The following is a 16,029-nucleotide window of genomic DNA, read 5'->3' as shown; positions in this document are numbered from 1 at the left end:
ATCCATCTTTTATTTATTTATTTATTTTTCAAACTTATATGCCGCCACTCCCCTAGTGCTCGGAGGAGCTTACAAGAACCGGCTAAAATCAACAATTTAAAAAACATCTTAAAACATCTTTAAAAACATCTTTAAAACATCCTAAACGCACCTTTTAAAACATCAAAAACAGAACTCAAAAGCCTGTCGAAACAGGTGGATATTGGATATTGGATATCTCAGTTATCTCTATTTTAAGGAAAACATGCCCAGCTCTCTAAGGACCCTTCCACACAGTAGATATAATCTGGGAGAGACTGGATTAAAAAGGGGAGGGGGGTCAGATGACGTTTGTGCTAAATGCACACTCAGTCAGAGCAATGAAGGAAAACCCCATTTCAAAATGGTCTTCTTTTATCCCGGTTCTAGGTGAAAAGGGTAGATTTTTCCATGACTGTGTGGCCCTGTAGACATGTAAAGTTCGGGATTTCCCTCTTTACTCCCTGTGGAGGCTGCTTCCCACCTCTGCTGGATTTAAAAAACCTGAAACAGCTAATTTCTCTCTGTCTCTGTTCTATTTTAAGGCATTGAATGTTTGCCTTATATGTGTGCAATGTGATCCGCCCTGAGTCCCCTTCGGGGTGAGAAGGGCGGAATATAAATAATATAAATAAATACTGTAAATAATCAGCTGTTTGGGCTCCACCAGAGGCACAGCTGATTTCCTGCTGGTTTAAAGAGAGGAGAAGCAGAGAGCCATTAGAGGTCCTTGAAAGTATTTATTTTAAACTTTATAATATTAAATAGATTGTGAATAAATAATTGGGGAGAGGGAAATCTGGTGGGTTTTTTAAAAAAAAAAAATCTGCTGTTATGTGCTGATGCTTATATACACACATAGAATCGATCTGTTTACATTGAAATATGTGCTTATGAGGATCAGCACATAAATGATTAAAAAAACTTCTAGCTGATGTCTCCCGTCTGTCCTCCATTATATCCCAAGACAAAGAAGGGCTGTGTATCTTTGTGCTCTTCGAAAGTAATGTTGATTTCTTGTTCTTGTGGATGAACAAGAAATTCCATAATTTGGAATTAAAGCCTTTATGCTTCACCCTGGTGTGGAACTCAAGATTAGTATGGCTCACTTCCATTTATATCTTCACATAGTACCTGCAATATCATTAGGGAAATATGCATGACTAACTTTCCCTTCTGCATGTTTATGTTCTTTTTTGGACACTTCACTTCCTCCCTCCTCAGTATCCAAAGTTCCTTCCCAGACTTACTGAACAGCCTCTGAAACTACTTGTTTTTCTAAGCCTTGGTGGGAGCAGGCATATTGCAGAAGTGTTTGACTGAGTATGTTCCATTAGGCACACAATGTGATGTTATCTGCTGGAAATATTTATAGCAATCAACTTGGGAGGTTACTTTCACCTTCACAAAATATTACAGTTGGATTTCCATTAACACTTCAAAGTGTCACCTGCATCTGTGGCTGGCATCTTCAGAGGATTTAGCCTGCAGCATAGTTGTAGTGATTTCAGCTAGGACAGCGGATAAGGATGTCTGTTGCCACTGAACCAGATCAGCCAGGGCAAAACTACAGAGGTTTATTATGATTTGGCCAAATAGGATGCAAGGACAAGCAATATATTTTAAAAGGTACAAGCACACATTCTCAGAAAAATACATGACATCTTATACAGTACTGACAACTGTTCAGATTTCCCTCTCCCTCCCCTGATTGGCTGAAAAGAGAGGCAGGTTAAGATTCACACCAAGATTGCCTGGCGGTTCCTTTGACATCACATCTTGCAAGAGGAGATTTCTGTGGCAGGAAGAAAGACAACTGATAGTTGGTCAGGTTAAAGAGCCAGTCCGTTGAAGAGGCAGCACAATCCAGGAGGAAATGGTGATGTTGATATGCTGATGAATCCATGATTAACTCAACTGTCCAGTTCCATGCAAAACAAAGGGTGCAAGACCCAAAAGACAAAGGTGGTAATTCCAGATAATCAGGGGCTTGGTTGCCCCTATAGAGAGTTAATTAATTCATTTTTTGCTGAGCCCCCTCTTCTGTGAGACCAGCAGGTTCAGGTTCTCAGTCTCAGGATAAATGAACAAACATCCTGAGCTCATCTTGGTGACAAAGAGGATCATATGTCTACAGACAGACAGACAGACAGACACACACACACACACACAATGGTTTTGATATTTATCTGGCTTGGGAAATTGCTAGAGGGACCCTGGCCATGATATCCTTTTCCAAGGGATTATTCAAACTGAGGGCATGGAGGGGTAGCTGCCTTCTAGATACATTTTGATACATTCATTTGATACAGTTTATAAATTCTACACTTTTAGGAATTGACACAGTATATAAAAGATAAAAGTTACACAAAAATCATTAAGTTGATAGCATTTATTGAAGGGTTAGATTTGATAGCGTTTGTAGGGTACAGCTGCTTCTAGCTCCGTCCCATAACCTCTAGCAGCTTTGACACTTCACAATTTTGGAGCCACGAAAAATGTTTAAAAGTAAAGAAAAAATATATTTTGCTTGGAGTTTCTTGATGATCTATACACCTTTTGAAGGGGTGTGCTCAACAACACAATAAGTACAACAAGTACTTCTCCATCTACTTTCATATTTTACTGAAATGTCTGTTGGGAAATGTAAAATACAATAATGGATCTCTCAACTACACTAACCAAACTGGCACATTGACCAAACAGACATTTGCTCTGGGACTACTCACAGAGTACACTTAAAGTTTGTCAAGGTGTCACTCTCATTTGTGGGTGATATTTTGGATCAAGAAAGGACTTGATTTTTTTTTAAAAAAACTTTTTTCTCAATGAATATCACAGTAATTAATCAATAGTTAATTAATTAAACAGTAGTCATCTACTCTATTTGTTATGATGATCTGTTTGGTGGTTTTAGTTTAGCTGCTGGGAATGCTTGGAAGGAGTTAATCTCCCTTCTGTTTGTAAGAGGTCAGGTTGACCTTCCCTTCCAACTAACTATTCACAGGTTGTAGTGATCATTTGGGAGGCCTGCTGAAATGGGATGCAGGAGTAAAGAGCAGAATAAAAGAACATTGTAAGAAACTGCTTTTTTTTAGAACAGTATCTGGTATACTAGGATATGTTTCCTGGCTGTTTGTCCTCTGGGTTGGAATCGATGGCCAGTCCTGATCCTTATTTATTTATTCATTCATTCATTTATTTGCCATATTTATATCCTGATCCTATTTATTTATTTGCCATATTTATATCCTTCCCTTCTCACCCCAAAGGAGAGTCAGAGTGGCAAACATAAGGCACAATTCAATGCCATACAACACATATCCAGCAGATAAAATATACATATTAAAACAACTGCTAAAAACAGTTCATCAATTAAAATCATTAAAATCATATACTCCAATATCATAGAATCATAGAATCATAGAATAGTAGAGTTAGAAGAGACCACATGGGCCATCTAGTCCAACCCCCTGCTAAGAAGCAGGAAATCGCATTCAAAGCACCCCCGACAGATGGCCATCCAGCCTCTGCTTAAAAGCCTCCAAGGAAGGAGCCTCCACCACGGCCCCGGGGAGAGAGTTCCACTGTCGAACAGCTCTCACAGTGAGGAAGTTCTTCCTGATGTTCAGGTGGAATCTCCTTTCCTGTAGTTTGAAGCCATTGTTCCGTGTCCTAGTCTGCAGGGCAGCAGAAAACAAGCTTGCTCCCTCTTCCCTATGACTTCCCTTCACATATTTGTACATGGCTATCATGTCTCCTCTCAGCCTTCTCTTCTGCAGGCTAAACATGCCCAGCTCTTTAAGCCGCTCCTCATAGGGCTTGTTCTCCAGACCCTTAATCATTTTAGTCGCCCTCCTCTGGACGCTTTCCAGCTTGTCAACATCTCCCTTCAACTGTGGTGCCCAAAATTGGACACAGTATTCCAGGTGTGGTCTGACCAAGGCAGAATAGAGCATGGGGAGCATGACTTCCCTGGATCTAGACGCTATTCCCCTATTGATGCAGGCCAGAATCCCATTGGCTTTTTTAGCAGCCGCATCACATTGTTGGCTCATGTTTAACTTGTTGTCCACGAGGACTCCAAGGTCTTTTTCGCACACACTGCTGTCAAGCCAGGCGTCCCCCATTCTGTATCTTTGATTTCCATTTTTTCTGCCGAAGTGAAGTATCTTGCATTTGTCCCTGTTGAACTTCATTTTGTTAGTTTTGGCCCATCTCTCTAGTCTGTCAAGATCATTTTGAATTCTGCTCCTGTCTTCTGGAGTGTTAGCTATCCCTCCCAGTTTTGTGTCGTCTGCAAACTTGATGATCGTGCCTTCTAACCCTTCGTCTAAGTCGTTAATAAAGATGTTGAACAGAACCGGGCCCAGGACGGTGCCCTGCGGCACTCCACTTGTCACTTCTTTCCATGATGAAGACGACGCATTGGTGAGCACCCTTTGGGTTCGTTCGCTTAGCCAATTACAGATCCACCTAACCGTAGTTTTGTCTAGCCCACATTTTACTAGTTTGTTTGCCAGAAGGTCGTGGGGGACTTTGTCGAAGGCCTTACTGAAATCCAGGTACGCTACATCCACAGCATTCCCTGTATCGACCCAACTCGTAACTCTATCGAAAAAAGAGATCAGATTAGTCTGGCATGACTTGTTTTTGGTAAATCCGTGTTGACTATTAGCAATGACCGCATTTGTTTCTAAGTGTTCACAGACCACTTCCTTAATGATCTTTTCCAGAATTTTGCCTGGTATTGATGTGAGGCTGACCGGACGGTAATTGTTTGGGTCGTTCTTTTTTCCCTTCTTGAAGATAGGGACCACATTCGCCCTCCTCCAATCTGCTGGGACTTCTCCCGTTCTCCAAGAACTCTCGAAGATAATTGCCAGTGGTTCTGAAATAACTTCCGCTAGTTCCTTCAGTACTCTTGGGTGTAGCTGATCTGGCCCTGGGGACTTGAATTCGTTTAGAGAGGCCAAGTGTTCCTGGACAACTTGTTTCCCTATTTGGGGTTGGATTTCCCCCAATCCTTCATCCATTCCGTGTTGCTGAGGTTGAAGATGGCTTTCTTTTTCTGAGAAGACCGAGGCAAAGAAGGCATTAAGTAGTTCTGCCTTTTCCCTGTCCCCTGTCGCCATCACCCCATCTTCTCCTTGCAATGGCCCTATCGCCTCCTTTTTCTGCCTTTTTCTACCAACGTAAGCAAAAAAGCCTTTTTTGTTGTTTTTTATGTCCCTGGCAAGCCTGAGCTCATTTTGCGCTTTAGCCTTGCGAACCTTTTCCCTACAGGTGTTGGCTATACGTTTGCATTCTTCTTTGGTGATTTCTCCCCTTTTCCACTTCTTGTGCATGTCACTTTTGAGCTTTAGCTCAGTTAGAAGTTCTTTGGACATCCATTCTGGCTTCTTTGCACTTGTCTTATTTTTCTTCTTTGTTGGCACTGTTTGCATTTGCGCCTTGAGTATTTCACTTTTGAAAAACTCCCATCCATCCTTAACTCCCTTGTTTTTTAATACTGCCGTCCATGGAATGCCGCTCAGTAATTCCTTCATTTTTTGGAAGTCAGCTCTCTTAAAGTCCAGAATGCGTGTTTGACTTGTCTTAGTTTCAGCATTCCTTTGTATTGCAAACTGCAGGAGCACATGGTCACTTGCCCCTAAGGATCCAACCACTTCAACTGTATTGATCAGGTCTTCCACATTTGTTAAGATTAGATCAAGAGTTGCTGATCCCCTTGTTGCCTCTTCTACCTTCTGGACCATAAAATTATCTGCAAGGCAAGTGAGGAATTTGTTGGACTTTGTACTCTTGGCTGAGTTTGTTTTCCAGCAGATATAGGGATAATTGAAATCGCCCATGACTACTATATCTCTTCTTTGTGCCTGTTTGGTCAGCTGTTGACAGAAGGCTTCATCAAGTCCTTCATCCTGACTCGGAGGTCTGTAGTAGACACCCACGACAAGATCTTTTTGAGTCCCGGTTCCCTTGATTCTTATCCAGATGCTTTCAAGCTGGTTTCCCGGATTACAGTCTTGCATTTCTTTCAAGCTGGTTTCCCGGATTACAGGCCATTCTAATTATCACTGCACCATTCCACACTCTCATATTGCACTGGTAGATTATCCAAAAGCTTGGTCTCACATTCACGTTTTCAGATTTTTCCTAAAGGTCAGAAGGGAGGTCGTTATTGGGGACAAACTGGCATCCAACATGCTGGATCAGCCCAGATATAAATGTCAGAACATATGTGTCAATCTGGATGTGCCCTCAGAATGACAGGATTATCCATATAATTCCAAACCCTAGATTTCAGCTTCCTTGGAAGTCTTTGTGCCATTCATGTTTCTAGTGAACTTTTCATGTATGGCTTTTGTTCTGTATGTAGCTTCTGCCTCTCTCTCATATCTATCCCAAGTCTAAAGCCATGGCACATAGTTAGAATTCCACAATCTTGTAAAAAGCTTGATACATCTTTAAATGGATGCATCCCACCATGCCAACTTAGAAATTACTTCGACAAGTCCCCTTTCCAGTTGCCATACAGCATAAATGGGATGCTGCTCAGTAACTTTCTGATATCCTTTTATTCTCAGAACAAATCCCTTTATGTTTTTGATCCCATTCCTCATGTACAATATCCCTGTACTGTACATGACTACTGAATTGATCAGTGTGGAGACAGTAGGCATAAAACCTCAATATTAATAATCACTGTTGTCTGTTGGAAATAGTTCATCCTACAGGCTCTGTTTCAATCTATATTATCAGCCAATTACACCATAAAGTTTTAAACATTACTTTTATATATTACACAGATAGATAGGAACTCTGCCTGTAAACAATTTCACAACATGGCCTGCGTATTTACATGCCCTAATTATTGAATTTCTTTTCACATCTTAATTATTACATAATCACATGTCTCAAATATGTAATTAGTAGTTACACTAATTGCTTAACTAAACCCACAAAATTTGGGAGCGCACTTAAAGCGTATATGGAGGACAGAAAACAGGAGTTCACCATTTTACATACCAGAGATATAAGTTTAAAATTTAAATACATTAGCATTGTATATATTACATGAAAACTATCTGGTGTGAAAAAGAAGTCCTTAAACAATAAGGCAGTCTCATATTTTTTTCGGAGTATTAAATATTATATTTTGATTTCACATCATCATCCTGCTGTTATTTAAATCAGCAGTATGCTTAAACTGGAAAAAAGCAGAAAGAGAAGCAACATGTTCCAAAATGTACAAAATGTGTGTCAAGATACAGGTTCTACAGCTGAATTTCTTCCCCTTCAGCCAACTCTTTTCACTTTGTTTGCAACCCCATTATAGCCTCCTCCAAGACTGTTTTAAACCATTTTTCCTTTTTGTTCAATTTTCCCTGTAGTGATACTATACTATTAAGGCTGATGTTCTGGATATGCTGACATCACAGTGGTAAAAAGCCAAACACATTTAAATCCTTTTAGAGCAGTGTGGGCAAAATGCAGTCTTAGGACCACATGTAGCTGCTAAGGCCGATTTGAAGACCCTATCCTAATCTCCCCCAGGCTTCCATTTGCCCCTTTTCTGAAACACATCCAGTGATTTGCTTTTCCTAAATTCTCCAGGAATATCATGTTACTTTTTAAATAGGTTTCACAGATATCTTCTCTGTTTAACATATTTATTTATTTATCACACTTATATCTTGCCCTTCTCAACCCCGAAGGACAGGACAACCTTACAAAGGCAACAGTTTGATGCCACATATAAAAATACATCAGTAAATAAATAGAAGCATTAAATTAAAAATTCAAAAAATAACATTAAAATATCAATTAAAATAATGTAATCCAGATCATATTCCAGGGCCTGTTTTTCAAAATCTTAAATAAAGTCCTACCTGTTTTTCAACACCATAAATGAATTCTTGGATTCTACTCATTACATGTTATTGTTTCTCAACTTTTTGAGAAGTCCATTGAGTTCCTGGAGAATCCCTGGAGTTGAAGACTTGCCCCAGACCAACTGAACATCCTCATCCTGGCTTTAGAGCAAGGCACATATTCTCCTATTTGTCACAGAGGTGATACCAGCCAACCAATGAACACTCTAAGAATTGAATTAGAGTTCCTAAATGACTGGAAAATGCAGGAAACACTTAAATGTTCTTTTTGCCTTAGGGCTAAACTGTATCTCATATACTGTAGTTTTAAATTTTAGATGTATCAGCTGCAAGTGAAAAATGATTATATAGAGCCATTTTTCCTTTTTACATATTAAAAGATAATTTTGGTTTGAACAGTAGTGTAATGTTGTGCTACAACTATTTATTATCTTTCTATATTTGCTAAAAGAAGCAGTGCTTTCAAATAGTAGAGGATTGAGTTACTTCAGATTAGCCCTGATTTTGTGGGCCATGTAGATGGGTCATTGGAGGATCAGTAAGGCTATTCCAAATCTGCCATTCTATGTATATGGTAATGGTTTATATCCAAGTGTTTTTTTTAAACATAGACTGATAGTTTCTGTTGAAAGAACAGGGAACACCAGGAAACAAATACATCTGGAATTTAAAACCACCCATGCTAACAATCATTCAGTTCCAAACTAGTGGGGCAGCTGGATCCAGTTATAATGGCTTATTTCTGTATTGACTAAATGACACATGCCTCATTTTTCTAGTATTTGTGCATTTGTCTGATTATGTAATGACCATAATACAATATTTACATTTTTTTAAAAAAATCAATTAAAATATGTATGGCGATCTCTTTATTGCAGTTGGGACTAGGGCCATAGCTCAAATGTGTTAATAACTCTCATGAAGTTTGTGAGGTGAGAAATTGAAATGTTTGTCAGGATATTTAGATTTTATGGAAACAGGCTCCCATCTAATATAAAACATCAACATGTTTATAATTGATACACAATCACCTTATAAAACCTTTCTGTAGCCTTTTCATGATCTAATAACCTTGTCTACAATTGCGTATCCTAACAGTTAACACCTACGAATAAATCATAATGGGATATGCAATGAGGCAGAAAAACACTGATGGGTAAAAGTGTTGAATACAAACAATACATAAGCAAACTTAGGCCCCTTTCACACAGCTGAATAAAATCCCACATTATCTGCTTTGAACTGGAATGTATGACAGTGTGGAGTCAGATAGCCAATTCAAAGCAGATATTGTGGGATTTTCTGCCTTGATATTCTGAATTATATGACTGTGTGGAAGGGCCCTAAGGGACTTTTACTTGCCAGACCTTGGGAATTGCTGCATAAATGCAACACTTCACCATTTGTTTTATCATATTGTACTCCTCCACAATCCTTCATTAGTCCCATACAGCAGAATATGGAGACATTGTGTTTTGGGGAAATACAACTCGTAGGACATTCCTCTTAGCATCTGGAGCAGAAAGGATTATCTCTTTGTGATACTTGTAATTAATTTTGTAATTAATTTCCAGCTTGAAGACAATTTCTCTGTGGATACCGGAACCTGAGCTGTGGCTACCAAACCTGTTAGGTGGTGAATGGCACTGGTGCCCAGCTGATGTGAGTTTGTGCGCTTACCAAATGAGGAAACCAAAGTTTTGAAATAAGTCTCACCAAGTTGAAGATGAAGCTACTGAGGTAGTTTTACTAGTTTATTCAATCAGCTGAAAATGATGTCAGCAAAGTGGTAATCCACAAAAAATAAACTGAGATACACACTGAAAGACAGGCATTTTTATACAGAACACATTCAAATTTCCCACTCCTGCCTAGCTGTACCGGCGTGATTGGCTGAGTCCTGCTGATGTCAGAGGAGGTTCCTGGTGAAAGTGGGAGTTTGGCCCCTGCTGCCCAATGGTAGAGCATCCCTTGCTCTTGATGCAGATTTCCTTCTGCCCAATGACAGGAGAGGGGCTGGTGGTGTTGGGGCATGAATGTCCTGTAAGGGGCTGTTCATAGGGTCTCTCCATAGAAGCTGGAAAAGGCAGTTGCCCAGGGAAGGGCTGGAATGTGAAAGTAAGTGGCAGAGAAGTCAAAGAGAGCCAAGAGGCAAATCAGATAAAAGTTAATCCTTTTACTGAGGGTATAGACAATGGGAGTGGGATCTGGAGTCTTCCTGGACGTTGATAGCTGCTGCCAGAAACCTTCCATTCTTGAAATTCATTTGATGGTGGATCCCAGTTGTATTAACTCATGGAACGCCTTGCAGCAGCATAATGTTGATCAATTTAATATTTTGGGGTTTTTTTTGGGGGGGGGGTCTTTTCCTCTTGAGAACACTATTACAGTTGCATTACACAATGGTAGCAATCTGATTTTTTAAATTCATTTTTAAGACACATATACATAAGAACAATTTACAATTACCACCACCACCACAAGGATTGGTTTATGATTTTTCTCATAGCAGTCTGATTAGACTTGGTTCCATTCAAATGAAACATTGAGTTTGTAGTTTGGTGGTGTGTTAAGAATTCTCTCCAAGACAGTCCTATGACCTTGTCACACGGCCCTTTCGGGCTGCACCCTTTACTACAATTAAGTGATCCCCAAGTTTTGTTCCTCCGGGTGTTTTGTACTACAGCTCTCAGAATTCCTAACATTTGGCCAAGCTGGGTAAGGCTTCTGGGAAATGAAGTTCAAAACAACTGGATGACCAAAGGTTGGTATCATTGAAGGTTTCCATTGGCTCTTTCTTTCTTTTATATCTCGAAAGATGCAAGATAGCTTACATGAGGTTAAAGCATCTAATAAAATATAATACATTTTATATTAACTAAAAACAATTATTAAAAGGGTTAAGCATCCATATAAATAAATACATTAAAAGTACAGCACATCTATTTGCAGCCAGTTAGGATATTATCACGCTGGAAGTGGGAAATGCCTTTCCTGTAGGCATCCTGTGGCTTTTGGGGACTGGATATTATATTAGATACATACGAATCAGTTCCCACTTGTGATTCCCTCCTTCTCATATCTATTCAAATAATATGCTTTGTCTGATCACATGGCAGATGGATGACTCCCCCAATCTGTCCGATGTTTCTTTGCATCACAGCTTCTGGGTCAGGACTCCAAATGGGGTAGCTGTGTCCAGGGCCGTAGCCAAAAAAAAAATTCGGGAGGGGTTTTGAAAATTTCGGGGGGGGGGGTGGTTGAACCCCTAGCACACACCTCTCCCCGCTACAAACCTGTCAATATCTGCTTGAAATAGTGCCTGGAGGGACTCTTAATGTTTTGCGTCTCATAGACTTAGCATGGGGATTTGGTTAACCAGTTAAAATTCATGAGTAAACCAGGTTTTTTTTATAACCTGAAAAATTTCGGGGGGGGGGGGGTTGAACCCCTAAAACCACCCCCTCGCTACAGGCCTGGCTGTGTCTTCCACACCTCATCTCCTGGACAAATGCCTGTCTCCCTGCCTTTCCTTAAAAATCTCATATGCAAAAAGCGGTCACAAGTCAAATAACTTTAAGAGGCCTTGCCCAAAGTCACTGTCTTCGTTTTTAAAAATGTTTTTGTGGCATATCTTATGCAACTGCTCAAGTTCGTCACCTCCATCTCAATGGGGAAACAGAAAAAAAATCTTTCTTTTCCTATAGCACTGCACAGTTCTGAAATTTAAACAAACAAACAAAAAGGAAACAATAATGTGAAAGTAGAAAACATGAATGGTTTTACTCAGGGTCTTTCTCTGACTGCCAGCAGAAGTATACTGCTATCAATTCAACAAACAAGACTTGATTGGTAGAAAAATACTGCCCCAAAAACATGCCCCAAGGGACATGTCATTGATACAGCTGAAGAGATGCATAAGGGAGTATAATTACACTTAGAAAGTTGCACCTCTAATGCACTATGAGAAAAAAGCAATGGGTGAAGTTTATTTGAAATGCATATTATAAAAGCTACTGGCTGCATACCCTTTGCATACGAGTCCCTAAAGGTCACAGATGAAATGTGTAGTGTGTCATGTGATTATATCGATAGGGACTTGTATGCAAAGGGTGTTATTTCACATATAAGTCCCTATTGATATGATCACATGATGGGTTATTTCCCTTTGTGATAAGGTCCCAAGTTACTGAAGTTCTGAACAAAAAAGTAATTTCCTCCTGGTGGAAGAACCACAGGTAGTGGGTATCCTAATTCCTATGGGAAGGGCATTTCGTAATCTCATGATAGAAGTTTATATCAACAGACTCTGAGTATTGAGAAATCTATTCCTACAAAAACAATCTAAATGTAATACAGTAGAGTCTTGCTTATCCAACATAAACAAGCCGGCAGAATATTGGATAAGCGAAAATATTGGATAATAAGGAGGGATTAAGGAAAAGCCTATTAAACCTCAAATTACATTATGATTTTACAAATGAAGCACCAAAACATCATGTTTTACAACAAATAGAAAAAGCAGCTCAATAAATGGTAACATTATGTAGTAATTACTGTATTTACCAATTTAGCACCAAAACATTGCAATGTGTTGAAAATATTGACTACAAAAACATTAATTACTAAAAGGCAGACTGCGTTGGATAATACAGAACATTGGATAAGTGAAGGTTTGATAAGCAAGACTCTACTGTATGGGAAATAAGCTATAACAACTTCATATAGCACCATCTTTGATTCTGTAGGAGAGCTGATTGAATAGCAGACAGGTAAACAGGTAGAAAAAACTAACAGGAGACATTTAGAAATGCAAGCGCTGTACTCTGTACCAATGGTTGTGCAACAAGCCTAATGAGAATAATCAAATAAAGGTCAAATAATAAGTTGGGATGAAATGTCTGGGTTATTTTGTACCCCATGTTTACCAAATTCCAAGAATGCTCAGTATTATTCCATCCAATTACCAAGGTAATTTTTACAAAAATGTTTTTATTTTTTGCAGGTCAGAGCAACCAGACAAATAATAATGTCATGATTATCAGTTTGCTATTGAGCACATTTTCTTTCCAATTTAATTCTGCCCACATTTCCGTTTTTAATTAATCCAAAGAAAAGCTCTATAGTAACCGGACAGCATGTTCTTTGAAGAGGTGAAACATGTGTCAATTGCATGGCATCAGAGCACTTCTCATTAAACAACTGGTTTCATAATACAGGCATATCCAAGTTATGAGCACTATAGATTCTGTAGGTTTATTTTTAAATTGAATTTGTATGTAAGTCGGAACTCCAGCCACACACACACACACACACACACACACACACACACACACACACACACAAGCTTTGGATAGAATAGGGAAGGGTTAACATTTCCATCTGTAGCTGGGCCCAAAATGCACGAGCTTTCGTGCTTTTACTGGAGGCGTCCAAACCCTCCAAAAGCCTTTAAAACCTTTCCAGGTCATTATTAGGCTTCTCTGGAGCTTCCAGGAACATACCAATGACACAGCAGGAAGCGGGGGGGGGGGGGGGGAATTACTCCTTGGCCCCCTCCTCCTCAGACATCAGTGGTACATTCAAGGAAGCTCCAGAGAGGCCTAATGGTGGCCCAATAAGGGTTCCTCTATTTTTAAGGCTTTTAGATAATTACCGGGCTGCAATGGGGACAACCCACAGGAAAGCACATTTTTGCCCCTGGGTTGTGGGGACTTAGACTTTTGGTGTAGGTTTCTTAAACCCACTCCAAAATGGATTTAGTGTATATCTTGAAGTGCCCTGAATTTCAGTTGTGAGAAGCAACAACTGTAAAGGATATTGCGCACACATCATCCTTTCAGGCTTCTCAGAAGCATCTTGTGAGCCACTGTGCAAAATATGATGGATTGCTTGCCACTCTGGTCTCATCTAGTAAGGTTCTCCCCATGTTCTTATCAATGTGTCACATATATGACTTTGCTCGCTTATTTGATGTCTACATGTGAACATGACTCCCCTCCACATGCACATTTAGCACAAGCTGCAAAAATGGCACCCCTTTCCCCAAGTCACAGTAGATACAGTTCTCAAGGCTACCCAAGTTATTTTGGCACCTGAGGCAGAAACCCTATCCATCTCCTTAGCAATAAAAAGATAGCAAGGATAAAGTAATCAGTGGATATTAACAGTTGACTGTCTTTTCATACCAACCCAAATCTGAGGGATTTGCTGGTTTTGCCCTTCTATAAAACTCTTGGACTCTATGTGCAAACCACTTTTCACATGCTAAAATTGCACAAAAACAAAAACCGCACCAGTCCTCCAGGGATACATTGTCTTCTGTTTTGTCTCCTGTTTTCTTCCAGTGAGAAATTAACTGGTGCTGGATCACACATTAGATGAGCACTTTACTTGAGGCTCTGAGTGACTTGCATTGTATCCAGAACACTGTAGTTTTCCACTGGATGATCCAGGTGTGCCACAAAGATATAATGCATGTCCCTTCTGGGAGGAGATGGAGCAGAAGGAGGAGGAGGATTCTTGACAGTGTGTTTTTAGTTACCCCTTGATACCCATCCACTCAATAGATTTTTGGCAGCCTCGAAGAGAGAGATGTTTGTTGTTCTCTTCCAGCTGGACACCAGGGTCCTGCTGATATCCAGCTGGTAGGGAGGAGACAAATGTATCAAAAGGCAACTCATACTGAGAGAGTAGGTAGGAGCCATCAATAAGATATTCAGAGCCAGCTGCTGTCAAAACAAGAGCTGACAAACACAAGTAAAAATGTTCTCTTTATGGGGGGAGGGACGAGTAAAGAGTCATCCTTGTTTCTGAGGCTACTGCTGTGGAAGTTTTGGGGTCTCCGAAAGTAGTCCTTCTTTTTTTCTTTTTCTTTTTTTAAAAAAATGCAGCCAGAGCTCTAGAAATAAGTGACCTTTGCTTTTGCCAGACAAGCAAGTCTAAAGACTGTTTTATAAGAATAGAGCACCACCTTGTGTCAATAAGTTATTACACCTTGGATAACCCTTTAGCTCAAAAGTATTCCATTTAACTGAATCAGGATGTATATATACTTCATGTGTACATTAAAAATGGGGCCACCTAAAGCAAGGGCCCCCTGAATCTTGATCTTTCCAGTAGGCTCAGGGAAAAGCAAATTGCTGCAGCCTGTCCTATCTGGTCTTTTCTGCTCATTAATAACTGAATCACACCCAAAGGTTGTTTGGCTACACCTATCCTATTGTCCATCTGTGAAATGTTCGTGGTTATGAAATGTCAAGAATTGTAAAATTTTTCCCTCATCTTCCAAACAATCTACTATAGTACAAACTCAACTTGCCAAGAATAGAGAACAGACAATCTTTGGTCTAAGATAAGGCAGGAGTAAGACTTTTAAAGCAGTAGCTGGTAGCCAGGTAGTTCCAAAACAAAGACCAAGAAAGGAAATCAGATCTGAAAGGCAGAAGGAACTACGAGAGAGCATGATAACCAGGCATTTAGAGTGAGCCATGAGTCTTTATAAAGCCAGATGAAACTGGGTTAATTTTATGGTCAGAAGAAGTTCTGTATTCATTGCTATGCATATCTTGTAATGCTGTTTTCTGAGTTCATGAAGAGTCACACAATTCAGGTAGACATCCTTTCTTAGTGATCCAAAGAATAAGGCAATAAAACCTGAATACCAGTAGGCCTTGTTTCAAGAAAAAGTATGTGAGTACATTTTGACTTCCTGTAGATAGCAAGATGTTACTTTAATAAAATGCTGGCGTTTCTTGTCCTTTCATAGCTGCCTCCCCCACTTGTGATGTTTTAGGTGTTTCTAGCTGACAGACACATGGTCGGACTGCTCTTGGTGAGCCTAAAGATCTTTGTATTGTTGCTTCTTGTATTTGACAGTTGTGATGAATTGTCAAACAGCTCTTCAAAGCCCCTGTTTGGAAAGAAAAAGAGAAAGAGGAGCTGCTGCTTTTTGGCAGGTTTACATGGGGGCTGTCAGAGATGCAGGGTTTTTTTATGATAAAAAAGCCCAAAACTATTTTCAAAAATATCATATATATCCAAATCTGCCTTACCATCCTGTACATTTGTGTGCCATGTCCATCAAGTTTCACTGATAAACTACACAACATAT

The sequence above is a fragment of the Anolis carolinensis genome, chromosome 3 (genome assembly GCF_035594765.1).
Source record: "Anolis carolinensis isolate JA03-04 chromosome 3, rAnoCar3.1.pri, whole genome shotgun sequence".
NCBI classification, from domain to species: domain Eukaryota; kingdom Metazoa; phylum Chordata; class Lepidosauria; order Squamata; family Dactyloidae; genus Anolis; species Anolis carolinensis.
Note: the sequence above shows the minus strand (reverse complement) of the source record.